The following is a 13,488-nucleotide window of genomic DNA, read 5'->3' on the forward strand; positions in this document are numbered from 1 at the left end:
CGTCCTATTGTGAGACTCCTCAGCAGTGCGCATCCCCGATCCCACCTCGTGAGACTCGAACCCAGGACCTACCGGTCTCGCACGCGAACACTTAACCGATGTTATTGTCTAACTTCAACCAATCCACGAAATTGCGCGAACATCTTCTATTGTGCTGAGGTAGACACCTGTCTCTACCTGACATAGAATAACTCCACTGGTCACGACTTCTCACTAGAACTCCAGGAATTACCTCATGGAGCCAGACACTAGGGAGCATAGAATGAAACGGCCGTCCAGTGCTTCCAGGTTCTCCATGGTGGTCTAGCTTCAACTGACTCATGATCTCATCTATAAAATTAAAAAAATCTCCACAAAACCTCCTTCTGGTAATTTTTTTGTTTTTAAAAAACTTCATATAATAAATTGAAAGTTTTGTTGAAAATATTAAACAAAACACAAAGTTAAAACACCATGTAATAAAACTAAATACTGAAATGTTAAATATACATTTTAAAATCAATTGCATAATGTATATCTTTTGAAGTTTTGATTCATATCAATCTATGTATAGACCAATGGGTATTAATGTTATATCTTGCGGGTTTGTATCCCAATCGATAAATGACTTGACGATACTGCCAATTAACATACAGTGAATTATCGATCGGACCAATGACTCAAAAAAACCTGTACGAGCATTCAAGAGTCTTTATTAGTCCTTGCTTCCCGCCTAAACTTTCATGTAAAATCCAGAACATTTATAACAGCCTCGGAGATATGGATCGTATATTTCAGACATACTGGGTTTATATACAAACCAAACAGATCACATCGTACCATAAAATGGATAATAACATTTGCACAAGCTTTAGTCAAATGTGTTTGTGAATGTGGGAGATAGTAATTAATAGACTGGACCGGAGGATCCACCTAAGGGAGTAGGAAAATCCTGATTCAAAACCAATGGTACATATGGGCTCCAGAACCCTGAGGGAACAAAAGACGTATTAATCTATGTTTGGTCATCGGCTACGATGGAACTTCATCTCCTAACGTTGCTCCACTGCCTTGTGGATCAGACCTTTAGGTTGAAGGGTCGGGGAGTGGCCTCCCTAAGAAAACCACCTGTTTCGGTTTGGGCACCCGATTAGTATCCCAGTCCTCACAGAAATCATTCGATTTATGTGGTGCCTCCTTACATCAATGCTTTTGTGCTTGAATAAAATAAATAACATTTAAAAGAAAATAAAATGATATGAGAAACAATGACTTGATGGATTAGATCACGATTTGAAGAGTAATCATCTAACTTAGTCAATTAGTTACATTTGTTGATTATAAATGATTATTCGTATAGTATTGTAAATACCTTCACACAGTAAGTTATTGAACTAATCAGTGTTATATAATAATCAGTTCAAATAATACAAATCTGATTAGAAATAAACCATATAAAAATTGGTGTATTCATACATCATTTTGACTTATTTCTGAGGTCAAATAAATTCATATTAACAATCTTTTTGTTTTCTTTAAGCGTCGTTGGATTCGGGTTTTTCAGTACCGAACGTAGTCAATTCGGTATTCAACAGTGACAATTATAAGATAAACTTTCTAGCAGAAGTTTGAAATAAATTCATTTATTGACTGAAGATATTTCACAATCTATATACTGTTCTTGACCTCAATACCTTAATCTTATCGTCATTCTTCAGATATATGAACATCAATCATTCAGTATAAAACAGAATTGTTACTATCAACGTTTATCATCCATGTTTAACTATTTTTTTTAGCAAAAAAAGTTCTAAACCGAAGACCATCTTTTGGTTGCATTTAAACACTGAAGGTCATATATGCTGTAACCTCAGTAGTTAAGTCATAATCTAAATGATCAGAGTTCAAAAACGATGTAAAAATTGATAAAAAAAGTTTGTTTCTGGTAATTCTTTTCAGTATATCAAAATCAATCGGGACAAACAGGAAATGTTAGATATGTGCAGTCAATCACTTAATGTTTCACAAAACGCAATCCAAACAACAGAGATAGTTTATATTAATGTGATTATAATGGATTTAAATTACTCCTCTGATGATATTCAAGACTAAATCTCGATTAGTCTCAGTCAGCATCTTGGGCAGATTACATCGATATAGCCATTATATTACAAGTTATTTACAATCAATAGATTTTGGTTAACACTGGAATCTAGTTTATGTATTTCATCCTATTTGGAGTACATCAGCTAAATATACTTGGTTACTACGTGTAAGATAAATGTTTATGCTTTATCTTACTATTTATTAAATAGGACGAAACGGCCGTCCAGTGCTTCCATGTTTTTCATGGTGGTCTAGCTTCAATTGATTCATGATCTCAACTATATAAATTTAAGAAATTTATGCAATTAATATTTTAACCAATCAAAGATAATCAAAACAATATGAAATCTAATACGGCTTACTATAAGTTATCTTTCTTCTCTAATAATTACTCAAGGGTAGTTAGAATTCACTGAAGTGTTATTCAGAAGGTTGACTAAATATCTCATCATGCATAAAATGAAGTTATCTATTAGTTTGTTTCTAGAAGATAAAGAGATTTCTTCTATCAGTTGATTTGAAGTAGTTATATCTTACAAATTTCTCTATAAAAATGTATAGCTTAAAACTGATTGTCTTAAAGTCTTACTTTTTCTTCTTCTTTTTGTTGTTATAGAAATCACTTTATGATTTTCTATTTTATTTCTAATTCATACTACAATGTTTTCAATCTATCCATTCTATTATGATAAGCAAAGATGGATAGTGGCTAGCAGTGGAATCCAGGACGCGCGTTTCGTCCTATTTGGGACTCGTCAGCTGGATATACCTACATCTCAGAGTTGATGTTCACTCTGGGACTCGAACCCAGTACCGTTCGCTTCAAACGCGCTCGCGTTATCCATTCGGCCATTGAGTCCTGATAGCCACTTGCTTGTGCGATGGGGTGAAGTTTAAATTCCATTCTATTGTATTAAGAAAAGATATATGCTATATCGGTTGAGTATGTGCCCTGTTTGATACATGAATGTGATAAGACCGCCTATCAAAGAGCAGTGAATTTATTGATCGCCCAATGATGCACAAAATCGTATGAGCAGTTACCATCCGTAATTCTCCACGGGATATAACAATATACTTCTGTGTATATAGATATAACATGATCATTTATAAACAAATATTCCATACGATTTCAGAGGCCTACTTGAACATCTAGGCTACCTATTCCAGTCATATAGATATTTCAACAAGTTATGTATATCTGTTGGTTTTAATACATCATTATATCTATTAATCGCATAATCTATTCAAGTGAGTTTCTGAAATGTATACAACCTTTGATTGTGCAAGCTAGAAAAGGCCCAATCAAAGATATCGTAGTTGCTGGCGATATGTAGCGAAAAGAATGTACATTATTTAGATGTCGATTGACTGGACTGCTAACATCTTATTGGTGATCACTCAATATTTATCGTCAGGATCGATCAAGAAGTAAGAAATGGAGACTTCTTGAAATATTTTGCGCTGAGAATTCTATACTGTATAAAAAATATATAGAATAAAGCCACTAATAATAATAAGCATGTTTTTAAAGTAAACTAGAATGATATTTAATGAAACAAAAGGTATCTTTTTTATTAAAGTCTTGCTATAATCGTTCTTTTATGATCCCCCCCCCAAAAATGAAAAAAAGAATGATAACTCCTACAGGAATTGATATTTTATAAGCACAGTCAAAAAAGAACAACAAACATGAGGTATTTCCTGGAGTTCTAGTGAGAAGCAGTGACCAATGGAGTTCAAACCACGTCTGTTGTGAGATAGTAACTCCCGGCTTAGTGGTTCTAGAGGTTTAGCGCTCGCGCGCGAGACTGATAGGTCCTGGGTTTGAGTCTCATGAGGCGGGATAGTGGATGCCCACTGCTGAGGAGCCCCATAATAGGATGAATCGGTCGTCCAGTGCTTCCAGGTTTTCAATGGTGGTCTAGCTTCAATTGACCCATGATTTCAACTGTGAAAATACTAAATTCTCCACAAAACCCCCTCTGATTTAACAAAATTAATCAATGGTTTAACTGTTATATGAAAAAACGAAACTGTTATATCCCGTGGAGATTTATGAATGGTAACTTTGAGGATTATTTATGGACCAATATGATACGTATATTTCCTATTGTATAATTGGTAAGTAACTTAACTATTCACATTTATGTTCCTTTTATTATGAGCTTTATTTTGACCCATAGACTATTACTGTACGATTTACCATTCCTGAGTTATACCCAGTCTAATAATTACTGTTCCCCACATTCACAGCCACATTTGGCCATATCTTGTACAAATGTTATTTTCTATTTTATGGTACGATACAGTCTGTTTGATTTGTATATAAACCCAGTATGTTTGAGAATAATGATTCATATTGCAGAAGCTGTTATTGGCGTTTTGGACTTAACTGGCTGGGCTAGGCAGAAAGCAGGACTGATAAGTATTCAAGACTGCTCATACGGCTTTTGTGTATCATTGCTGTGATCGATAATTCATTCCTCTCTAATTGGTGGTCTTATAACGTCATATATATTAACAGGCCACGCACTCATTCGATATAACAAAAACAGTAAACCTTCATAAATAAAAACGAAAAAGAACAACCAAATAAATATTAACAGTAGAGAATAATGAAATCTTGATTATTTCTTAATTTCAATTTAATTATATTTTCATAGTTGAAATCATCAGTCAATTGAAGCTAGACCACAATGGAAAACCTGGAAACACTGGACAACCGTCTCATCCTATTATGGGACTCCTCAGCAGTGGGTATCCATGATCCCAACTCAAGAGATTCGAACCCAGGATCTATCAGTCTCACGAGTGAAGAAATGATAAGAAAATAAATTCATGACCTTACAGATGAATATTTTAAATGAATGAATGAGTTAATACACTGATTTTTTTATTTCACTATTTTTATTTGAACATAAATACCTACATAAGTAGTAAAAAGAAAACAAGAAAATTTTTTTCTTATTTGTCCCTAGTAAAAAACTTGATACCTGTGGTTATGTAATATAATTATGGTTGTTAACTTGGAAATAAGATCATTGGTTACTATAGATTTAGTTTGAATAAAAGCTGTCAATAACTTGTAAAGTAAATATCATTATATATATATATATATATATATATATATATATAGGCCCAGGACAGAGTGGGTTGGAGAATGCTGGTTGGCGGCCTATGCTCCATTGGGAGTAACAGGCATAAGTAAGTATATATATATATATATGTCTGTATCATTTCCAATTACTAAAAAAAAAATGAAAAAAATGGAAATCTTGGAAATTCTCTTCTTTTTTTTTTGTAAGTTAATTAGGTCAAAAATAGAATATGAAACTAGATAGTTTTTAATTTGAATTGATTAGTTCAGAAGGATATTTTACTTAAGAGGAAATAACTAATTGACATTTATTATCTAACTAGATATGTAGAGTGTTCACGGTCACATGAAAAGGGAATATATATATATATATGTATATATATTCATTAGAGACTTCATTAGAAAATATCATGGAAGAGATAGAGATTTTGATGATAGGATAGTCATGTAAGAACTACTTGTCACGCAAGAATTATCCTAAAAGAAAAATTTATTTTAATTACTTCATTAAATGATAATAAATACGTAGTAGTATCGTCTTAATTTATTTAGTAGTAAACGTTTTTAAGAATAAGTCATGATTTAGTAGAGTGTCTTAGATAACTAATCTTTACATTTTAGGGCTCTTTATCATAAGTGTACACTTTGCAGATTATATCAACAGCTGAACATAATTGGTATCATATATGTATTCTCGAAGGAACTCTTATACGGTTTGTTAGTAAGTAAACCACTTCAATAATAAGTCAAAAAGATATTCACACCTACTTATACATTTTCAAACTTGGTTATGAATGATTTCTTTTGTTACTCCACTGAAATTAATGATAATATTTGTATTCAAGCAAAATTTGACAAATTTTAGTGGTTTAGCTACAACTATGATAGAATGTGCGTGATTCTCTCAATTTAGCAAGGGAGCGTTTTAGATCCACGGTGATATGTAGACGCCTTATTAATGGCCTTTGAATACCAAATAATGTATAGAGAATGACGTGGTTTGTGTTTTATTGCATAGTAAGACAATAGTGCAAAGTTTGAAAGTGTAAAGTTCCTATGTAAGTAGAAAATTTACATGTCTACCAAGCTCTCTATTTTATTTATTAATTAGTTTGCATGGAAAAAGTGAGTTGAAATGAGTTATTCATGTATTGATGCGTAGTTCTATGGAAAAAATTACAACACCCGCCAGCTGTTTTATGCATAGTTATAGGGTATATTTATCAGACTCAGCAGTTTTACTCGTCTTTTCAATTCGGCATATATGTGAAGAAACTGGTCATGTATTGTACATTATATTTAGAGATTTTAAGCACTGAGATAAGCTGTGAAACCTTAATTTACTATTATTCTAGTGGCCATGCAACGAACGAAGACTTAACTTTATTCCCGACAGATGTAAACAATACTTGCCGTCGATCGCTTTTTGTAACAGGAACTTAAGTATTCTCAAAAAATCTCGTTTTATAATGGGTTTTTAAAAGCCTCAAATAATTTTAATAATTTCACTAAACCACATTAGAAAAATATCTAGGAAAATAATTTCTATTCACATAATGTACACTTATTAAATTATATTGATTTCAATATGATCCGGGCTGCAGTCAGTGAGAGAGCAGGTAGAAACGACGAAAAGGAAACGACGTGTGTTCTTATCCTTCCGAGTTCATACGGAGCCATTTAGCCGAACAGCACTTAGACAGTTGTTAACGCTGATCCATTCTAATAGTTTTTCATCTGTCCTCATAATCAGTGCTACACCTACGCCCGCCAGTCCACAGCGACATAGATGTATACACTCTTTGTCTGTCCTTGAACTGTGAGATTAAAATTACCTTATACCTTCCTTTCTACGAATTAATTCATTCACCATGTATTATATTCTTTTATGTGATCTTTGTTTTGTATATTACTACCATTGAAGTAACTACTATGAATTTTTGTTCATCTTGTTGTGCTAATGAAGTGTGGCAACTTGAACCGATACATATATGTGCCTGGTCCTACGTTGTAGCTCACTGACTGACTGATAGTGATCTCATTGTATCGAATTAATTTAATTTTAACGTTGCCTAAACTTTCTAAGTAAACTACTGAATATTGTTTATCTATTGCACATTACATTCACATTATACCATGATATTCTATAAGACTGTGAGAAAAAATTCAACACTGAAAGTATTCTATTCACAGTGTTACTATGAATATATATTAATGCTATTTTGCAATCTAACTACTTAACTAGCAAGTAATATAATCAAGTTCAGATTAAAATCTTATATTAAACATTTTAAATTCTGATCAATTGTTGACATAGATATTAATCCCAATGTTGGATTAGATAGTTTCAAACAAATTGAGCGTTTGGTGGAAGATAATAGTAAATACATTTTTTGCTATATCCCAATGAGTAGAAAAAAAAATTAGATTTCGGACGTTTCGTGACTTATTGCAAGCTATTTCTTTAAAGTAGGTAAACAACCAATTTCGGTGACTTGTTTACTCTGAAGAAGTCGCTTAAATTAGGTCACGAAACGTCAAAAAATCTAATTTTTTCTACTCATTGTGATATAACAAAAATATATTTATTATTAATTGTTAATATAGTTTAATTCTCAATGATTGTTATTAACGAGTCTTATAATATGAAATCAGTTCATTCATGGATATATTTAGTTATTAAGTATCATTATACTATGTTAGAATTGTAAATACAATCAGATAGCTATACATTAAGAAAATCTACTATTAACAATGAAATCAAACAATCACTAATTATAAGCAGTGATGGATAGTGGCTAGCAGTGGAATCCAGGACGCGCGTTTCGTCCTATTTGGGACTCGCCAGCTGGATGTACCTGCATCCCAGAGTGAACATCAACTCTGAAATGCAATACATCAAGCTGACGAGTCCCAAATAGAACGAAACACGTGTTCTGGATTCTACTTCTAGCCACTATCCATCTTTGCTTATATAGCTTATGACTTCAGGCAATATCAAAGCAGTCCGCACAGGATGCATATATGCCAACAAGAAGCTGACCAATCGCAGTCCTAAATAACAATGAGAAGATACAAGTAAACAACACCAAGTGAATCTAGTTATAATTTGTTGAAACCTTTAAGATTGTATAATATTCATTAGATATAATTATGCTAATTAAAATATATCATACTTTCTTATGATGCCAATACAATTCTGACAGATTTTATTAAGAGTTCGGTATTGTATAATACTTAAGTTGTTCACCTAAGTTTATCAGACCGGTCTGTAAGTTCTACCTAATTTTGTTTTACTAGGAATATCTTAGATCTTATAAATGTGTATAGTAGACTAAATAGAGAAAAGAAGATATTTGGTGAGTTATATGATAAGAATAACTGAGGTATGCTTTATAAATATATTTAATTTGTACACTTTACTTTCTCTATATTTCACAATCAAGGAGAACTATGTTATAATGAAAACTCACTTTGTATCGTTTATTTGAATCTCCTCATTAATGTATGGAAATACAATTGATCAGTCTTTTATTTGCATATATGAATCTATTACGGATTGCTTTGATATTACCTTAAGTTATGAGCATTATAAGAAAAGATGGATAATAGTTAGCAGTGGAATCCAGGACGCTCATTTCGTCCTATTTGAGACTCGTCTACTGTATGTACTTGTATCCTAGGGTTGATGTTCACAAAAATCAGTAGCTAAGTGAATAATGTGATGACGTTTGAGGTGGATACCGCTGGGTCCGAGACCCGGAATGAACATCAACTCTGGGATGCCGATACATCCAACTGACGAGTCCCAAGGAAACTGTTAACTATAGAATTCTGAATCATTGATTATAATCTGGTTGTTTTTTTAGTTATCATTTTCTATAAAGTGTACAAGTGGATATAATAGAGAAGTCTTAATGGAGTTTTGTTCTCTGAGCTGGATGGTTTGGTTGTGGAGCTTTCATCGTCCTTCTGAACGACATCATCAACATAAACTTCGGGTAAAAGTGAAGTGTTTGAATTTCTCCGCTTGTGGTTCACAGCTTGTCCTATACACTTGTTGATTGGTTCTTGTTGACCTTAAATCTGTCATTGTTTATTTCTTTGTTTTGGTTGTATCTCCCATTGGTTTAATTTTTGTTCCTATGTTTCTGCATAATTTTCTCTACCATCTCAGAGAAGTTTTAAATTCGTAAGGAAAAAAACACCCCTCAATAAAGATTATGGCTCTCTAATTTTCTTAGATAATTAAATAATATGAAATGGATACATAAAAATCATTTGTTGCAATGTCGTTTCTTATTCTTTCCTTGATATCAATCATGCTAAGGCAATATACTTTTTATCCGTCAATGTAATGTTTTTACTTTCGTTGTTCACCTTACAGGGATTAGTAAAAAAACTCAGCGGTATATGAAATACTAAAAAAAAGTGTAAAAAGATCGTTTAATCAAAACTTATTTTAATTACTGTTAGATTTATCTTTCAATAGACACAGGGATTAAATGGAATGTAATTTTACTGAATACTCAAAAAATGAATTATGCGAAAGCAAACCTTTTAAAACTGGATAGTTTGTAGTCAATAACATACACTTTTAACTCAAAGAACTATAATTGTGAAGTTGTAGTGAACGAAAACTCACAAGTGAAAGACAGTCGAAGGTATTTAAATACAAAATTACAGAATCTCTTAGTAAAATCTAAGAACCATATAGTAAATTATTCATTTGCAAAATATCAGTCAATCGTCTCAGACTTCATGTTTCTTTGGTTTCCACATCAATAGTTCTGTGTTCTCGTTCTCTTCTCTTTAATCTTCTTAACTTTCTACCTCCAGATATTTCACATTCGCTTGATGATACACAGTACTTCTATCTGTCGACATCAGTAACACACACTACAGTATTAAATTCAAATATTTTTAAGTCATGGATAAACTTTAGGATTAAAAAGTAAATGAAATTACATAGCCATTCGCTTGAAAATAAAATAATAGTTTCCATATATAAATACTATATGACAGTGTTATATATAAAATAAGGAAAAATTAATCTTTCTACATTTGATTAATTTAAGCTAAACTAGATATAAATAAATTAATATATTTGTAATATTCCGTGGAGTAGAAAAACTAGATTATCTGACGTTTTGTAACTCAATGTAAGCCACTTCTTTAACGAATAAATAACCAAACCAAAATTAATCCAAGTTTAAATAGTACAAAGGAATAACTCGATACTATTAGATATAAGTAACTAACGAAATAATCTATGATTATAATTACTTATTTTAAAATATAGAAGTATAATATGTAAGCAAATGAATACTAATAGTTTTAAGTTCAAGTAATGTATTCGTCCGTTTTGTGTAATCTCACTCATAATAATAAATTATATGAATATTTAACCAAAGAAATAGCGGTGTTTTTGTAAGATTTCCCAAAATTCCCAATCAGAATCATGATCATTGGTAGCTTACTTTGTTCATAAGATATTCGTCCTTTTATCATGAAAGAAATTAATCACTTTTTGGTGTGTGCTATTGAAGTCGACAGATATAAGTAGTATTCATCATCAATCGAAAGTGAAATATCTCGAGGTAGAAGGTTAAAAAGATCAAAGAGATGAGAACAGGAACAGTGAATGATTGATGTAGAAACGAAAGAATCATGAAGTCTGAGATGATTGATTGACATTTCGCAAATGAATTATTTACTACATGGTTTTAAGATTTTACTAAGATGTTCTGTGATTTTGTACTCAAATACTTTCGATTGTCTTTTACTTGTGTGTTCTCATTCACCACAGTACAAACTAGTAAATTTTCAACGTCAGAAAATCAAATTTCGTCAGGAATCATTCATCAGTCTGTTATAGACATTGAATTCTGTAAAAATAATTCTTTATGTCTTGTATAGTTTATGTATTTTCTTTTGTTGTATTATTTTGTTTGATACATTAATCACTGATGATAATAGTTGTCATCTTTATCAATGGAAATAATTTTTTAAAAAATAAGTTTATCTTGTGGTCATACTCCTCATAGTGTATGATAAATATGTTTCCAGACATTGATGGACTTTTGTTCTCTGGGCTGGATGGTTTGGTCATGGAGCTTTCATTGTTCTTCTGAATGACATCATCAGCAGAAACTCCAGGTAGAAGTTTTCAGACAGATGATTCTTTGATAAACTTTTGTAAAACAGAATTACAGTCTACATTGTAAGATGAAGTATGTTAATTTTGTTTTTATATACTTTAAATCTATCAAATATCTATTAATGTTATAAAATAAGATACATTAAAAGAAATATAGGGTTTGGGAACGTATATAAAGCGTATATAAATGACTGTAAGCATTTCCACACTTGAGTAAGTATGATTTGTGTCGAATTGAATCAAAAAACAACATACACCAAGGCCTAATCAACTACAAGAGACTTGTGTAAAATGTTACCAATAGAGTAGGTAAACATATAAAATAGCTTTAAACTGTAAAATCTTGCAATCATATTGAAATCTGATAGCTGAAATAAAGTTAATAGTAAACTTGTGAAATATTAAAATAGGGCTCAGATTAAAGTCATTTCATTTAGGTTGGTCATCATATTGAACCACTTTTTTAATCAGAAAGATGTGTTCATATCTACTTAATGATCTGAGTTAATGACATACCTACGTATGAAATTTTTGTGAAGTTTTAAATTTTGAAATATTATATTCTAAATATTCAAACTTTGTTCAGATAGTACTATGTAAACAGAGTTGATGAGAAATTAACCCATGGCCTACTCATAAAGATAGCTTGTTTACTCCTTGTTTCAAACATGAAATGAAATAAGTATATTAACAATATGAAGACATTCTAACAAACTGGAATGAACAAACAATTCCGAGGTTTCTGAACTAGTCTATCAACAATGATGTTTAAGAAATCAAGGGCTATTAAAAATTCAGTAAATACACAACATGTATGCATTAATTTGTCTTTTTAGAAGGGGGTTTTGTGGAGATTTCAGTATTTTCATAGTTGAAAGCGTGAGTCTATTGAAGCTAGACTACCAGGGAAAACCTGGAAGCCATTTTACAACTGAAAATATTTAAGGTTAAAAAGTTGACATGGTAAGTTGAAAGGATGATTGATTATTCTAACTAAAAAGTTAACATTGTATAATTGGTAACATTATTGAAACGATTATACTGTAGTGAACGAGAACACAAGTAGGGACAATCGAATGTATTCGGATACAAAATTACAGAACATTTTAGTGAAATCTAAGAATCATACGGTAAAGACTTCATTTGCAAAATGTTAATCAATTGTCTTAAACTTGAGTGTTTCTTTTGCAAATAACAGTCAATCGTCTCAGACTTCATTGCTCTTGTATTTCCATACCAACGGCTTTCTGTTCCTGTTCTCGATCTTCTCGACCTTCTGCTGCTAGACATTTTATAACCTGATTAGTGTTATATACTACTTATGTCGATATAAGTATCACACACCACAATACATGTATGTGATAAAATCTATTCCATAAAATGTATCACAAAAGGTTATAAATTTAACATAAGTAAGTTTATTAACACATGGATGTTTAACCAAACTTAATGGATTAAAATCGTGCAACTATTGCTGTAATTCTAGTTTCACAATGGGATATAAATAGATCTACAATCAAAATGGTGTTTAACAAGTTGTTACTACAGTAACTAAATATTTGTATCTTGAATTACTACAGAACTGTTATAGTTTATTACATGAATCATAGTCCAACGACTCTAAGATAAAGTGGATTTTATCTTTAAAAGCAGTCAAAATGTGAGATGCTTACAACTTATATCTCAGTTGCGTGACTGACAAAGCTAAAAATACAAAATGTAGTTTGTTGACAAAATATAAATTTTATAAAACTTTTGCGAGTGATTAAGTAGGTGGTTGTGAAAGAATATTCCAATAATCATGATCAAATTGCTGAATAACTATACATATATGAGGATTTCTTGCTCATGCTCTATCGGTATAAATGACCCTTCAACTATCTCAGAGAATTCTGAGTGCAACCTTCTAAACAATATATATTATGCTACATTATTAAGTTTTTCACTTTTATCTATTTTATTCCTAAAGATTAAACAGAATGAGGATTTGTGGAGATCATACTAATTTTAATAGTTGAGTTCATGAGTCGATCTGAGCTAGACCACTATCGGAAACCTGGATATCAAAAATGGTCAAACTCTATTTTCAATTTTGATCCTTGATATTAAAATTAGAAATTTTTTCAAGGATTCGATTTTTGTT

General features: G+C 31.5%; 1 protein-coding gene and 1 non-coding gene across 2 annotated transcripts in view; both read right to left on the reverse strand.

Annotated features, from left to right (window-relative positions):
• Smp_105340 (putative cyclic nucleotide-gated ion channel) overlaps positions 1–13,488 on the reverse strand; it is a gene marked incomplete at both ends in the record, with an annotated part of 33,491 nt that overhangs the window by 9,766 nt on the left and 10,237 nt on the right. The gene's annotated exons all lie outside the window — the stretch shown is intronic.
• On the reverse strand, positions 2,875–2,941 carry Smp_tRNA_01748_Gln_TTG.1.1. Its single transcript has one exon. It is a non-coding gene (tRNA).

Source organism: Schistosoma mansoni, chromosome 1 (genome assembly GCF_000237925.1).
Source record: "Schistosoma mansoni strain Puerto Rico chromosome 1, complete genome".
Lineage (NCBI taxonomy): Eukaryota > Metazoa > Platyhelminthes > Trematoda > Strigeidida > Schistosomatidae > Schistosoma > Schistosoma mansoni.